Source organism: Puma concolor, chromosome A3, assembly GCF_028749965.1.
Source record: "Puma concolor isolate L17-30 chromosome A3, mPumCon1.1.hap2, whole genome shotgun sequence".
NCBI classification, from domain to species: domain Eukaryota; kingdom Metazoa; phylum Chordata; class Mammalia; order Carnivora; family Felidae; genus Puma; species Puma concolor.
This window is the reverse complement of record NC_141669.1, coordinates 33,610,900-33,624,809: the sequence shown is the minus strand read 5'-3', so window position 1 is coordinate 33,624,809 and position 13,910 is coordinate 33,610,900. Positions and strand designations below refer to the sequence as shown.

Below are 13,910 nucleotides of genomic sequence, written 5' to 3'. Positions count from 1 at the left end.
GCTTCTGTTTTCTGGTGTTGTTTTTTTTTCTCCCTTTCCTCCATTTTGTTAAACCTCTCACCCCCGAACCTTGTCTAACCAACAAACCACAGGCTTACCGAACAGCTCTTGAAAAAAACTGTTCTGACAGTTATTGGGATGTCATTGTGCCAACCACACCAGCTAGTAGGAATGACAAACTGGAACAATCTTCCACTGTCCCAACAGCAAGTTTTACAGGTGTTGGAGATGAAAGCTGCTACCTGAGCCAAACCACATGTCCCCCTCTCTTATCCTTTCCCTACAAAATCCTGCTTTGGCTCTGAGTAACCTGGTCATGCAACCTGATGTGCAGCAGGTGTGTCTTTAACCTTTACTTGAGTTTCTTAAACTAGTTTTTCCCTTGGCAATAGAAATGTGGCAGTAACTGAAGAGAAATCGGCTCTCCAGAGAGGCATGTGTAAATAAAAGCCATTCCTGCTTGTTTCTATTGAAAACAACCCCTACTCTAAAGAGGGAAAGACTCATGATGTGTTTGTAACAGGAGTGGATAATTGCAGGATAAATGATTGTGTGTCCAAGAACAGATGGGATCTAGTAGAAAGGTGAAAAGTAGAAAGGAGCAAGGACTTAGGAAAGGAGAGAACACCAATGCAGACCATAAGAGGATGTGGTCATGGGAAGATAAGGGAATTCTCTTCTGATGTCTTCTAGTTGCTGAGTGAAACCAGAAAAGTCACCGCATAAGAACAAGGAGAGAGGAGGGGAGTGTTGGCAGAAGAGGCCAAAGGATGGAAGAGAAGGTAAGAAATGGTGTATGTGTATCATTAATACATGATTTATTGGATTGTGATCCTGGAACGAGGGCTTGTAAATTGCCAGGGCAATGTGATGAAATTGAAAGGCAATGCTAGGATTCCATTTGAGATGGTGTGCTGGGGGAACATAATTTAGATTCAGATAGCAAACGGCATAAAAATGTTATTTTCTAACCAGTGAGGACATATGATTTTTAAACAAGTGCCCACAAGATCAATAAACCTTATGATAATTTTTGACAATAATTTATTCTTAAACATATTTATATAATCTACTCTGTAAAATAAATAAATTTATTTTTATTAAATAAATTTATTTTTATTAAATAAATTTTATTTTATTAAAATAAAATTAATGATCATTACTGTTAGGGTAAAAAAATAAATGATTTGTATAAATGCATACTTAATGATCGCTTTTAAAATTTGGCTCTATAGTAATTTACAAGCCAAATAAACTGCTTTTAATGTATTAACTGTATATTATTTTCTCATATATTCCCTTACATGCTATTTGCAAGTAGGAGTATTTGGAAACAAATTAAACCCTATATTTCTCATGAAGTGTGTTTCAAAGCACGATGCGTTCTGACTACAAAAATAACACATGCCAATTATTGATAATTTGGGAAGTAAAAAAAATTGCAATGAAGAAATGTAAAAATTACCGGTAATTCTAAACACAGGTATAATAATGTAAAATTACAGCGTATTTTATTATATACATATATCACCATTTACTTCATTGGTTATAGAAGTTATTTACAGGTGCAAACCGTATTTATAAAGGACTTTTTTAATAAAAATTGAAGGAGTGGGAAGGAAGGCTGTATAATTGCGACCCAAGAGCAGATACTTTTGAAAACTACAGCAAATTAGACAAATAAAGGATGTCAAATTATGCCACCAGTATCCCAAGATGTACATTTTATCATGGCCTTCTAGAATGCAGCTCATCTCTCTACCTTCCCCCACATTAAGACTTCCACATGAGCTGGACCCAAATCAGGAATAAGCCTTGATTCGCTCTGAATCAGAGCAAAACATGTATTATATTACTTTGGGAAACCTCAGATCATATAAAACCAGGTCAGGTTAACCATATGGCCGTGTTTTTTAAGCTCGCTGCAAGTCCTTTTTATCAATGCACTTTATTATCGTGGCAGGGGAAGGTTTTCTGAGTCAGAAAATGTGCATTGAACTAGGCCAAAGTTTGGATATTTTGAAAAAATATTTTTAAATTAAAGCATTATATACAAAATGAAGCAAAGTGGTTTAAAATAACAGTTGAAACTACCTTCTCTCTTTAAAAAGAGTAATCACTGAACCCACAGGATTTGAAGAAAAAGAGACATAAGGAAAAATAAATTCCCATCAAAATCACTTAGTCTCAAGGTAACTATGTCCATGTTTAAAATCTTAGGACAAAACAACACTGAAGTTTTCCTGTGTTTTTTGGCCTTACGATGAAATCTGATATACCAAGGCAATCTGTTTTGTTTGTGGATTTTTCCCCTCATTGGTCAAAATCACAAATTCATGAAGTACAGAGATAGTAAGATCAACATGTGCCTGGAAAAAAATGAGTTCAGAGAACGACTCATCGAAAAGTAAAATAAAGATTTCAAGTTAATTGCATCTTGCTTCATTATCACCCCGCTGAAGAAGTTGGTAGCCAAGAATGAAGATAATAAGCAATTGCTGGAAAATGGCAGAAAAAAACCAACATTTCCTTTCTCTTCTAGAGAGCATCCTCCTAGTTATAGTTGTTGGACCCATGCTCGGGCCTTATCCCAGGGTTGACCTATTAGGAATGGGGCCAGTCTCCTGAAGAGTATTAAACCCAGTGATCGATCAGCCACAGAATGATAAAATGACTTGTCAAAAGATGTGGGAATGTGAAGAAATCAAGCAATAGGGAGAGTTTTGGTTTTAGTAGCCTCTAAAAGAATGTTGGGATTTTGGACTGAGTTTTAGCAGGAAACCAGTAGAGTGATTTTTAGGAGCAGGGACTAGTCACAGGCAGCAAGGCCAGATCTAATTCCTTAAATAAACCAAGGAGATGAATTCAGTCTACAGTTCTAGAGGGGTCATGTGATGGGGCAGGGGCTCCTGCAGGCAAGATAGACAACTCAGAGAAAGAAAAGTTTAGATGGAGATTAAGTCTTGATAAAACTTAAGAAGTGAAGAGTCTATAGGTGGTTTTGTCTTATGATTCAGTAAGTTTAAAAATAATTAAAAATTAACAAGAGTAGTACTTGGAAATTAAGAAATATTTGTGATAGCTCTTGAGTCAGAAAGGAAATCAAATGTGAAATTTTAAAGCATCTATAAATCAATTAAAAGAATAAATATAGGTTCATACTTCATGTTAAAAATTACAGAGAAAATAGTAACAGTCTTCAGCAGTAAAGAAAAACAGAAAAATGATACAAAAAAAATTAAGAAGAAAGAGTTGATAAAGATAGGAACTGAGGGGTACCTGGGTGGCTCAATCGGTTAAGGGTCTGACGTCGGCGAGGGTCATGATCTCATAGTTTGTGAGTTCGAGCCCTGTGTAGGGCTCTGTGCTGACAGCTCAGAGCCTGGAGCCTGCCTTGGATTCTGTGTCTCCCTCTCTCTCTGCCGCTCCCCTGCTTGCATTCTGTCTCTGTCTCTGTCTCTGTCTCTCTCTCTCAAAAATAAGTAACAATTAAAAAAAATTAAAGATAGGACCTGAAAGAAACAGAAAATGAGCAAGTCAATTAAACATTGATTTTTGAATATTTGAATTAAATATATGAATTATATAAACCTCTTTAAAATCTGATTAAAGAAAATACAGGGATAGAAAAGTAGACAAGTGTGTAAATATTTTCTTAAAGGTGTAACACATATCCTAATGAAAGCAGTAGAACTAGGGGATCTCATTATCTGTAAATCTACTTGAAACTCTAAACGAAATAGGTGATTTCACGGCAAAACATAAATTATCCAAATTAACTCAAGAAGTGAAAGAACTGGAATATGTTAATTTCCATGAAAAACTTGGAAAGGTCATCAACATTCTAAACATGTAAAAGACCCCAGGACAAGATATGTTCACAATTGAACTTCGTTTAACTGTTAAATAAAAAATCATTCCAAAGGTATTAAAACTTCCAGTCAAAAGTGAATGGAAAGCTGTGCAATTCATTTTATAAAGCCAACATACATCAGATTAAAAACTTGTTAGAGTACCAAAAAAGTGCTATTTACCTACATCTCTTGTGAATACAGAAATAGAAACGTTTTTTTTTTTTTTTTATTTCAAATCGAATCTTGCAAAGTATCTACAGATCATTGCAGTAAGATCAGGAAAGGCTAGTTCCAGAAATGTTACTGGGTGAAACAATAAGAAATTGATCAATATAATTTATTATATATGTATTCCAAACAAAACAGAAAAATATGATCATGTAAATAGAAGACATGAATCAAAATACATGAGTGTTATTCTCACTCATTCCTTCTTGGAATGAGCTTCCCAAACTGTCCCTCCCTTTGCTAAGGAAATGTCCTGCATTTACCTTTCTTGGGAAGGTAAAAGTTTCAAGTTAACAATGTATTACTACTTCAACTCATTTATCATCTAATTGGTTCCAACATTCTCCTAAACCAAGTTATTTATTTTTAACAGCATTAATTTAAATGTTTGTAATAGCACTAAGAATATTGAAGTTGTTAAAATGAAACACTTAGAGGCGAGCCTGGGTGGCTCGGTCGGTTAGGCATTCGAGTTCGGCTCAGGCCATCATCTCTCTGTTCATGGGTTCGAGCCCGTGTTCAACTCTGTGCTGACAGCTCAGAGCCTGGAGCCTGCTTCAGATTCTGTGTCTCCCTCTCTCTCTGGCCCTCTCCCTGCCCCCTCACGTTCTGAGAGAGAGAAGGAGACATAGAATCCCAAGCAGGCTCCAGGCTCTGAGCTGTCAGCACAGAGCCCGATTTGGGCAGGAACCCACGGACCACGAGATCATGACCTGAGCCAAAGTCGGATGCTTAACCAACTGAGCCACCCAGGTGCCCCACATTAAAAAGATTTTCAAATGAAACACTTAGAATCGTCTTGAAAGGTTTAAAATAGATAGCATTATTATATATCATGTCATTTTGTCTTGTTTTTTTTTCCTTGTGTCACTGTGTGATTTGTAGCCAAACATCATTTTCTTCTTTTTATAAACCAAGAAAACACACTTTTGATTACTTGAAATCTAAAATATGTTCTATGACAGAGTCTGCTCTTTTTAGGAAGGTTCCTAACTATTCACTGATTAAAATTTAGAAGATTCTTCTTTTTTGAGAGAGAGAGAGAAATCGGTCCTAGTCTACCTTTTCTTGTGTTTGTAATGTATGTTTCTTGGCTTTGGGGTGAAGATCACTCCTTCATTTATCTTTTACAGCATCTGAAAGACTGATTTAAAAAAAAAACTTCTTTTCCTCCAGACTGTTCCATAAATGTGCTTTAAATCTGGAGTGAAATTGTGACGGACTTGGAAGTATTCTGTTTGTAATTTATTTCATTTGTACACTCTTTTTTTTACTTGTAAATTACAATATACAAAAGATTTTACACAGACACATGCATAAGAAACAGATATATAGTTTAAAGAAGATTTATAAAGCAAATGCCCGTGAAAACACCACTTGAGAAATGGATATAGGGCTTAATCTCTCTTCAAAATAATCAAGTGGAAAAGAAATTTCTTCAAAGCATGCATTAACTATAGCAATGCTCTTTTATGAATTTCGGATTTTTTTGAAACCTGATATAGAATAAACACTTGAAAATATATCACATGTGCCTCAGAAAAACATGTTATGTTACAGAGTTTTATACATGTCTTTGAAGCAAACCTTATTAATTTTAGTAATTAGGAGCTTCTCTTCCCGCCCCCCCTTCCCCCATCTTGCTCACTCCCACTGACTAATCTAAGTTTGTGAATGCTTTAGAATGAATGTTTGTAGATTTACAGGGTTAGGTAAAATTTTTTTGTTCAACAGACTATAATGATAGGTTGAAAACAAGCATGTGCTGAGAAGGCTGTGAGCTAATTTGCAAAGTATTTGCTGGACATTTTTCACATATAATATCACAGGGAAATTATGCGGAATGATCTGTTTCTCACATTTGACATTGGCTTCAGGACCTCAGTTGGTTGCATTTGTTAATGCCCCAGAATTCCATGACCAGCTGAGGAGGTTGCTGAGTATATAACAGATCTGGGGTAGAACAGGGCACATGCAATGTATTTAGTTCAGCCACAAACCTGTAAAACTTGCCTTGCTTTGCACTGTTAAGGCTATCAGATTCTTTATCCTACTGGTGATTAACATGAAAACTGCTTTAAGACCTTGTGTTACTTATTTAAGAATTAATTTCCCCCGCCTCTCTTCTCATTATCTTAGATTATCTTCAGGTTGAAGACTGGAGTCTGTATGCATTTCCTTTGCTGACGGTACAAAGAGAGGAACCGGAGCTAGGGCTCTGAGTAGTTGTGGTTGATGGGCTTGGTGTTTGCTTTTCCTTCTGAAATTGTTTTTAAAACTTTGCAAGGGTGTTCAGTAGACCTATTTGTTGTGTTTGTATGGGTATTTCCCACAGACTTCCTGTAATCCTTTCCAATTCAGGATGACAATGACATGCATGGAACCTTCTCCAGACAGAGATCATCAGGCCTCAGAAGTTCAATTTCCTTCACTACCTGCCTCTCCCTCTCCGGGAGCTTTCCCCAGTCCTTTCCCAGGTACGTGATGATGAAATGATAGGTAAGCATGTGGGTTTTGGTTCGATGAGGTTCTTCTTCCATGGTGGAGAAGGATCTTATTTATAATAGTCATTCTCCCTCTCCTCCTTTCTTTTTGCCAGGTCTTTTATTCCTACCGGGAATAATTAGCTCTGGGCAATTAGGATTCATAGTTAGCTCCCTCTAGCCAGCTTCCCATTCTGGAAGAAGCTGATGGCAAGCCACAGCAATTTTCTGACTCTGGGAAGTTGCTGAGTTGACCTAGCACGGCTTTTGCACTAAGCGAATTATCTGCATATTTTCTCCATGCTTTTCTATACACCCTGCCTTTCAGCTGGTCTCCAAACTGGGGAATCGTTAGTGAGATTTTTAAATTGTGCCCACTTATCTTCACCTCCACCATGTATTCTTTCTTTGAGAAGAAATATGGGCAAAGAGTAGTAACCACTGTAAACACATCGGTCATTTTTTTTTTCCTGGAAAACCATTTTTCAAAGACTATACTATGGAGCTATTTTCTTTCTTTTGTTGATTGCTGGTTCAGAGTAATTATTATTTTACTTTTTTTTTAATTTTGAAGGAGAATCTATGATTTAGCCTTACTTGATCATGTAGAAGCATCATTGCGTTACGTCAACTTTCAAAATCGTGCTTTTTTGGAGTTCAGTATAAATGTCTGACAATATCCAGTCATCTAAATTCCAGAAGGGATGTGGTAGTCAGGCTTCTGAGAATGAGTCTCGATAGCCCTTACTTTTTATAATTCTCTCCTCTGTGACACAATGGGACATCTCTCCCATGACTATATATGTTACCTGGAAAAGGGATTTTACAGATATAATTAAGGTTATAGATCAATTGACCCAGTTTCCTTAAGATAGGGAGGTTAGACCTGGGTGGGCCAGGTCTCATGAGGTAAGCCCTTAAAAATAGATTTTTTTCTGTGGCTGGTGGCTAAATAGGAAGTCAAAGAGATTTCAGTCATGAAAAGGACTTGATGGACCATTACTGGTTGGAAGATGGAGGGGGGCTATGTGAGAAGGAATGCTAATGGCATCACAGAGCCAAAAGTGTCCCCTGGCTCACAACCAGTGAGGAAAAAAGGACTTCAGACCTACGGGCCCAAGGAATTGGGTTCTGTCAACAATCTGAGTGAGCCTGGTAATGGACTCTTCCCCCAGAGCCTCCACATAAGAACCTAATCTGGCCGCAATTTTGATTTCAACCTTGTGAGAACCGGAGCAGGGAACCCCACGTGAGCCTACCCAGACTTCTGACCTACAGAACTTGAACTAATAAACAGGTTGTGTTTTAAGCCACTAAATTTGGGTACTTTTCTGTACAACAACAGAAAACAAATACCCATTCAAGACAGTCTGCAAGGACCCTTGCAAGGCACACAACTATTCCTGGAGAAATATTTTACTGTCCGAAAGATGCTACGCACCAGCTCCCTATGCCATGTGACCACATTCACTTCCAGTGTTTTGTAATTTCCACTCTCCCTTAGTGATTCTGTTAAAAACTTTTCCCCCACACCAGTCTTTACCCTGATCCACCCACCTTAATTTCCATCAACCCTCTGTTTAGATTTCTAGCTCACTGGGAATTGGCCTCATCCTTTTTCCTCCCTTTTTGGGCCCTATACGTTCCTATTTCTTGCTTGTTATTTTTTTCCCCTCTGCCCCATAGCTCTGTTGAATAGGGGAGTATTGGTTTCTTTTGTCACTTTTCCATAAATTTCATTTCTCTTATAAATAATTAATCTTATACTCTGATAATATATACCATACAACTGTGGGTATTTAAGGAAAATTGCAGTGAAGCCCAGCAGGTATTACTTTTACAAACAAAGCAGAACTTTTTATGAGTTTAAAATAAACATTTCTAGCAATAGATATATAGAGCTAATTTTACTCAATAAGAAAATATTTAAATCCTTCAAATTGTTCAAATAGGCAGTTAGGATTCTCCATGAGACATTGTCTTCATCATTCCCTATGCCTACATTATTCAGTTCCGTAACTTTTTTTTTTAAACTAGGCAAACATCATACTCTGGGAAAATGTTTCTGAGTGGGAAAAGAAATTGCAATGAAAACAAAACAAAGGAAATAGTAAATTACCACATCTCTGGCCCCTTTCTTTCTTTCCTCCAATACAATTTACAACATTGTTTAAATAGGGAGTACAAATAAATGTATAAAGATCACAGACACATATGGGAAAGGAATAAAGCAAGTACAAGGAGGAAATATTTTTATTTGCTACCAAAAAATTGTCTTACCAAGTCTGGAGAATTAGTTCTTAAAGGAAAAAATAACAGATCTAATCGACAAACAGGCATATGGGAAAAAGTGAGGTTTCTGAGAGCTGACTCATTTTTGAAATCCGTTTGTGTAAACAAAAGTTATTCCATGGGTTTTTTGTTCTTTAAAATTAATTCTGTATTATTCTTAAAAAGGTTAAGTGTGGAAACATCGTTCATTTAAAGAAGCGCAATTATGTTTTACAAAAATAATATCCGTGTATTTTATTTTCCTTGACTGCAATACTGTTGGAGTCATAGGATATTATAGCTGATGTGAGGCACTATAAGGAAATATTTTATAGAAACGCATACTAACATTCTGATTTCTCTCCAATATGTCCTGCACTATGCCAATACCAATCTGCAATAAAAATTCACAAGGACAGACTGTGTTGACAGAATGGTACTTGGGAAGGAAATTTAGACATATGAAGCACAATTTGTTTGGAACAAAAAAAAAATGTTGCAAAATAATTTTAGTTGGTATCAAAAATGAGACAAATTGGCAAACTTATATGAAAGATTTCTATCTTAGAACTGTTGATAATTAAAGCTGGGAACCTTAAAAGTCATTAAGGTGCCGCCTCTTATATGCAGGGCAATCCAAATTACATGCAGCAGATCTCCTACAAGGAGAGTTCTCGAATCTAAAGTACGCGATCATTTCACACATTACTTCTTAGTATCCTTTAAAGGTCTTTTTCAAACTATAGGCCATCTTTCCTAGCCAGGGTACACTGGAGAGGAAAACTATGTGGAAAACTATACCTGGATCAAAAGGGGATATAAGCCATATAGAAATCTACAGAAAAATCAGTTATGTGTTAACTCCTTCATTTATTCAGCACTCCATCAGGCACTTAGATTACATGGATAATTCTGTTGCCATGAAGTGATGAATCAATCTAGTATAACTTAAATGTGTGTGTTTCATTCTCCTCTTAGATTAAAAAAAACCATAAGAGCAAAGGTTAACTGATTCAAGTTTGTCTGGACACAAAGCTCAAGAGGAATGTGTGTTATTCTGTGTCACATTTGTATATCTTCAATCATTTGTTTATAAATTGATATGCACCATCACTTATGAACTTCTAAAGGGGAGAGAACATAGTTATTTAATTCTCTTAGTATAGTGTTATGATGAAATGAAAGCCCATTAAGTGAATTTATGTTTTTATGCAACTGTCTTTGGTTGGTTTGGTTTTAGAGGCAAAAAGAAATGTCAGCTGTTGAAACTTTGCCATTCTTTGTCTTTGGATAACAGTCATCATTTTACATAGACATTAGCCTAACTAATTTTACTGGGGATTTTCACATTTCCTCAACAAATGTTCAGTGACATTTCGAGCATCCTACTAGTGTCTCCTCTATAGCCATGTCTGACGGCTGTAGACACAGGATTGTCCTCAATTAAGGTCTAATTTATTTCTCCTAATATATTGCTCTTTTTACTAGAAGTACATAAAGATAAATAGAATATGCTGCCTGTCCTTGAGGACTGCATAGCCCATTGAGGACAATAGACAAGTTAATGTAATATTAAACAAACGGAACATTTGCCATGGGACCTTTAATCTTAGTGCATAATGGCTAAAATTTGAGCCATACATGTATTGGATAAAAGAGCTAATTTTTTATATAATTTAATTTAAAATTCTGTCTTGTTGTTCTTACATCTATGCACCCTTCCTTGATAAATTGAGAGTTACCTTTACCTCTTCTAGAGTTGCTCTTCAATTTTAACATGCAGCAAAATTCTTCAACAAAAATACTGTATTTCTTGGGAAGATGATGGCATTTAATGATGAACTCCTGGCATGTACTCAATTGTTCGAAATGTGAAAGCTTCGAAATGTGAAAGCATTTTTTAACTTAAAAAAATAAGTCAAAAAACTATATAGCAGAGCAAAGTTCATATAAAACAATAGGTTATCTAGATGGTGTTTTATCATCTATCATATTACTTTGATATTTAAGGACTTATTGGTGATATTTAGTGCCACTCACTGGTTGATTCAAAGAAATCTCTCCTGTCTGTCTCTTTCTCTTTAAAGATCAGTCTTATCTTACACAATACACAAAAATAAACTCAAAATGGATTAAAGACTTAAATGTAAAACATGAAACCATGAAACACCCAGAAGAAAACTTTGGCAGTAAACTCCTTGACATTGGTCTTGGCAATGATTTTTGGATTTGACAACAAAAGCAAAGATAATAAAAGCCAAAATCATCAAGGGGAACTACACTAAACTAAAAAGTTTCTGTATAGCAAAGGGAACCATCAACAAAATGAAAAAGTGATATAAGGAAAAGGCAAATTATCGAGGAGAAAATATTTACAAACAACACATCCAATAAGGGACAAATAACCAAAATATACAAGGAACTCATATAACTCAATAATAAAAAATAAAAAACAAATTGGGGCACCTGGGTGGCTCAGTCAGTTGAGTGTCTGACTCTTGATTTTGGATCAGGTCATGATCCCAGGGTCATGGGATCGAGCCCAGAGTCGGGGATTCATTTTACATTATACTTCTCTTTGAAAAGCACTAGTTGCATTAATGGAAATGATCTTTTTCACATTATTATCTTTGTGATCTAGTTAAGGATTGATGGTATTCACTCATGCAGCAGAGGTGAAATATGAGTCTCACCGACTCAGTGTGGTTTCTCAAGCTCAAAATGTAGCAATGTCAGTGTGATGGCAAGAGACTCCAGTAAAAAGTGAAAATGCAGATGTTTTGCAAACTTTCATCTGGAACTTTTATCACTGGAACAATAATTTCCAAATATGAGTTTAGATAAAGGTTTGCTATCAGAAAATAACGTTTTCCTCTGAACATATAGGTGGCATTTTTGCATTAATATTAAAATTCTAAATTAGCAATATATCATATAAATGATAGGACCAGTATCACACACAGCATATTTCCTCTTTGTTTAGGATAATATTACTAATATTTTGCAGTGTATCTTCTCATTCTTTGTGTCTCTATTTCTACTACTCTATTCCCTAAGCACACTAAAATGGGCAGTAGGAATAGTTGGTAGATAATAGAGAAGAATGATACTTATGCACACACAAACACAATACAATGGGGTTAATTTATTTCGTGAATAATCCATGCATAATATATTGACGACTACCCAAAATACTTCTTAGAAATTTAGAAAACATAATCTCAAGGTTTTCTATTTATTTCTTTATTATTATCACTATTATTAGTAGTATTAGTATTAGTATTTTGTATTTTAGAGAGAAAGAGGGCATGCAAGCAGGGGAGAGAAGCAGAGGGAGAGAGAGAGAAAATCTTAAGCAGGCTCCATGCTCCATGCAGAGCCTGACACAGGGCTTTATCCCATGACACTGGGATCATGACCTGAGCCAAAATCAAGAGTTGGCTGCTCAACTGACTGAGCCACCCAGGTGCCCTTCTGCTTATTTCTGATAATGCGTAAGTCATGTATGCTACTGAGACAGCAGACAGAACCAATATAGTAAAATAAAATAAAATAAAATAAAATAAAATAAAATAAAATAAAATAAAATAAAATAAATTTCATGATTTGATATGAATCTGAAGTATAGAATATAGCATGGCTCCCTAATGATTAACTTCATTAGATTAACTTCATCTAGGTAGGTCAGTTCCAGACCTAGCTTTATATAAAAATTAAGTTTCCAAGCTCAGCCTATGTTTGTGATTTCTTACCCACCAAAAAATTACCAGGAATGATTCATAACTAGATTGAATAAATGGATTCAAGATGGAAATACACTCATTTCCATGAAAGTGATGATGGCAGATGATTCATTTTCTTACTAGTTCCTAAGTGTATAATTGGCCTTGTTAATAAAAATGAAATACGATAAACCCATTGCTGTATACTCTATAGGCTTATGCTGATTATTTTTCTATATGGGTATGCAATGCCAACCATAACCAGGATGTAGGTAACATCAGACATGAATAGGTTTCCTGAGACAAAAACAGATCAGTCATCAGAAAAAAAAAAAATGGATTATGATTTTTACTATTGTGTAGTAAAGAATATTGGGCATAATATGACAAAAATAAGAAATTGCCATTGTTTTTATATTTGCAGAGATCTGAATACCCTGATAACTTTGCAAGTGTTGTTTGCAAAAGAAATTGTTACAAATGCTGTCGAAGGGAAATTAACATCGCAGCATTAACAGAAACAGGTTTGAACTACCTTAAACCATTTTCCTTCTCATTTTTGTAGCTTCCAAGTTATTGGAAAATTTTTTAAAGAAAATTCAACACCTCACATTTATAAATATAATTTCTTATTTTAAAAAACCAACGGATTCTTTGGCAGGCAAGATAATCTTCAAGCAAAAACCAGTATTTTAAAATGTGTTCTCAGGAAACCTAAAAGGCTTATTTTTGGCAATACTAGTCAACATGCCGTCACTTACCTCCTCCAAGATGCAATTACAGTCAGCACTAAATAATTTTGAGCTTCCGGCAAGAGGCTATATTCAAAAAGGTTTCCACAGACCTATAAGCAAATTCACTTCTAAAAGAACTAGCAGAGCAAAACCTCACAAGCTATTTTCTGGCAGTTAGATCATGGTGGAAAAGTTTGGATATTGGCTGGTTTTTATTATTGAATATTACCTTCAAGAAGCAAAACATTAAGATTAATTTTCCTTTTATAAATTGCCAAGAATTTCTTTGTCACCAATTTTCAATTTTCTGAGAAGCGAGAGCAAATTTAAAAGCCACCTGCAGTTTGTTGTAGCTTTTACTATTACTGTCTTACTCTTACTATGTGGACTTAAATTGCATATCATTTCCTTTACTCCCAGATGCTTAAAAAATATGTGTGTATCCCCTAACATCTCAAAAAAAAAGAGGTTATGAGATGACTAATATTATTTCCATAGTACATTTGTGGAAACTAAGACAAAGACATAAAAAGGGATTCATCACATGTCTTAGCAACTTTTCGTGGTATAAGTGACAATTCAACCCTTGTTTTCTGCTAAATCCCCAAACACAATCAT

General features: G+C 35.5%; 1 long non-coding RNA gene across 2 annotated transcripts in view; it reads left to right on the top strand.

The window, feature by feature from the left end:
* The window catches only part of LOC147582354 (uncharacterized), an 862,122-nt gene that overhangs the window by 784,392 nt on the left and 63,820 nt on the right, over nt 1-13,910 (top strand). For both annotated transcript variants that reach the window (XR_015249015.1, XR_015249014.1), the window contains 2 exons: nt 694-782; nt 6,418-6,559. This is a non-coding gene — a long non-coding RNA (uncharacterized LOC147582354). The remainder of the gene's footprint in view (nt 1-693; nt 783-6,417; nt 6,560-13,910) is intronic.